The sequence below is a fragment of the Cystoisospora suis genome (genome assembly GCF_002600585.1).
Source record: "Cystoisospora suis strain Wien I chromosome Unknown contig_6011, whole genome shotgun sequence".
Classification (NCBI taxonomy): Eukaryota; Apicomplexa; class Conoidasida; order Eucoccidiorida; family Sarcocystidae; genus Cystoisospora; species Cystoisospora suis.
The window spans coordinates 6,779-9,723 of record NW_027158800.1 but is presented as its reverse complement, the minus strand read 5'-3'; the positions used below and the strand labels follow the sequence as shown (position 1 = coordinate 9,723).

The following is a 2,945-nucleotide window of genomic DNA, read 5'->3' as shown; positions in this document are numbered from 1 at the left end:
TCTTTCGCAATCTGCAATCAAAGTTGACATGCGCCACCTCTCATGTGGCGCACCCTCGCACCAAAAGTGCCGCAGTCGCTTTCTTGCACAAGCACGCTTTGGCGCCATCAGCGTTGTCAGAACACTTCTTGTTGGTCCTACGAAACCATGAGGGATCAGTGAAAGATAGATTCCTTCCTTTCGCTTCGTATTGCAGTTACCCGCGACTCGCCCCGACGTCGGACAAGTAATCGACATCGCGGCTAGTACTATCCGGAGACAACACAGACTTACATCCTCAGTAGTACGTGATGGGGAACGAACACTCAGGCAGGACACAGGCGTGAGAGGGGGACAAACCAAAAGAAGCGCTGCAGCTCTGCCGCCAACTGTTGCTGAACTCTACAACCACGGACTCATACAAATATGCGTAGTCTGCCCTGTCAAACTGGGAGCCCAGTCTACGACATCCATCGCGGTTGTGATCGAGCTGCAGAGCATCCTGTCTCCCGCCGCGGTTTGGTGTTCCGCTGAAGCCTCACATGCCGTTCGTAAAAGTATTGGAGCCACTGGTCCTGACAAAATGAAGAGAGGAAGCAGACAGCGTACGAAGACCCGCAGCCCCGGCACGGCGTTGAGGCAACTCCGCGAGAAATCGGCAATCGCTAGTGCGGCTATTATACATCAACCAATCCCTGGGAATCTTCTTCCGACAGTTTGCGGGAGCTCCCCAGAGGACAGCCAGCTGGGAAAACCCGATCGAGTGCAGTAGCTCGGTGGAGGAAATACTGTCAGAGACTGAGAGAAAACGAACGTGTGGACAGCGCGATTTATAGAGCAAAGAGAGTAAAAAAACAAACAAAGCAACCGCGAGAAGACCACCCGCTGAGATCGTGACCTCCCAAGAGTGGCAACGTCCTCTGTGTGAGTTCCCACTACACGCGCGCGGACTCAAGAAGCAGCAGCTGTCGCAGAAAAGAACCTCCATGGCTGCTCGTCCACCCTCTAAACTTACGATCAGAGAATCATGCGTGACTTGCGCATGCAGGAGACGCCCTGAATTTGTCATGCCTAAAAGATGCCCGCGACAAGTTGCCAGTAGTAGCGAGAAACAGCAGACTAACCCGGTGGTACCGTTTACAGAAATGACACCAGCTGAGCAGTCCACAGGCGATTCCACAGAGTTGGTAATCTCCAATCAACACTACAGACACCTCAGGGGTACACGATCACGCACTTGGCACTAGCTTCCAACACTACAGACCACAGTCACTTCGGTTCACTGCTACATCGGCAGTTACGGCACCACCACCAAAGTGAGACTTTTTGAAACCTCTGCTCGACGCCCGCTTCCCACCCGCCCAGGGAACTGATATGACCCTCTCCTCGCAGCCTCAGAACAATGACCGACCGACCCCCAAGAGTGCCTCAGCCCCCCACAATACAAATGTCCTTACCAGGATTCAGAAGCTAACTAAGCATCACTACGACGTAGTGGCATGCCAGGACGCAACCAACAATACATGTCCGGAGTGCTCTCCTTTTCCTCTCTCCTACTTGCTCTCAAATGAATACAAAGGACGTTTCATAACGAGACAGAAAAGTTTCAGCCAGGCATGACGACGACCTTCCTCTCTTCTGCGCTCATCCCATATACAACAGAGGCAATGAAGCCATCCATTATTTGCAGACGCTTGATAAAGGAACGGTCGGCACGAATGCGGAACAGAAAAAAACAATCCCACCACAGCAGCGGGACCGACTGTTGCAGTTCTTCTCGGAACTGTTCTCTTCTCTCCAACACAAGAGAGACACTCAGCCAAAGCAGGTGAAAGACAATGCTACTACCCACGCACGGCTATTGCACTCCGCCACCAGGTGTCTCCCCACGATCCATGCCAGTGCGACATGACAGACGCGATCGATCACATCCAAACACAAGTCTACAACACGGATGTCTACATCACCACCTGCCTGCATCACTAAGGAAAAGAAAGACGGACACACCTGAAAACGTCCTGATTCCAGCGCACCGCGTTGGGATAACTGCTGGAAGCGATGTAGAAAAACCAAACTGGACTGACAAGGAACTTCACTCCTTTGCGCCACCGTTGAGCTATTCCAACAGAATGAACACGACCGGAAAAAGCTGCTTTTTCCTAACGGAGCAGCTTTCACGGTCTGCTTTTCTTCATCGATGGACGCATGTAGAAGACGGGTGTACCAACTTTTTCACCCATCTGAACCTCATACAGAACGCCCTCCATCAGCCCGCAAAATGACTGAGCATAGAAACGAACCAAACAAGAGTGCTCCGCAGTAAGCGGCGTCCAGCAACGAACTAAAAACGAAAGCTTCCTTCCGAAGCTCATCCACCGCGTGAAGTGACTACTGACCCTAACACCGCGCTACGGAAACACTTATAGTCGAGCGCCCAGAGTACTGTCTGAGGGGGGATTTGAAACTCCAAAGAAGGATATGAACAGATGCCATCGCCTCATACGGTATGCTGTGTCAGAAACCTGCTACAGACGAGGAATGAATAGAGCTAGCTACGTGTGTAGCGCCAGAGCCATCCACGGAAACGGAGAGAGTGATCCTCGCCTTCAAGTGAGCAAGTGACTAGCTTCAGAGCAGCCAACTGTCAACTCATCAACAAACGATGGGTGCGTAGTTCACTCGCTCGCTTTTGAAACAGAAGAGGAAATTCACGTGAACTCCCAAAGCGACTTTCTCTACAGTAAGGTCAACATGCTGCCGGCCACGCTACCTACTCAGATGCCTCTCCTCTACTATACTGAGCTGCACACTCGGACAGGCCTGGCCTTTACTCCTGACGATACAAGACTTCTCGGTCTGCTCAAGTCCTTCACGATCTTGGTTTCCACTTTGTTTTTTCGAAGCTGTTCTCCTGATTGCTCTCTGGACCGTCCCTCTACTCCTCACCCCCTCCCGACCCACCCCCC

The 2,945-nt window shown here is 52.0% G+C and overlaps 1 protein-coding gene across 1 annotated transcript in view; it reads right to left on the bottom strand.

Moving 5' to 3' along the window:
- Nucleotides 1-3: 3 nt before the first annotated feature.
- Nucleotides 4-2,945, bottom strand: part of CSUI_009767 (rna-binding protein nova-1) — a 9,335-nt gene continuing 6,393 nt past the window's right edge. Inside the window, exons 2-5 of the mRNA XM_068069876.1 lie at nt 2,659-2,945; nt 1,537-2,425; nt 769-984; nt 4-509 (exon numbers count right to left, since the gene is read on the bottom strand). The exon at nt 2,659-2,945 is cut by the window's right edge and continues 647 nt beyond it. The gene's annotated coding sequence lies outside the window, so the exon portion shown is untranslated. The remainder of the gene's footprint in view (nt 510-768; nt 985-1,536; nt 2,426-2,658) is intronic.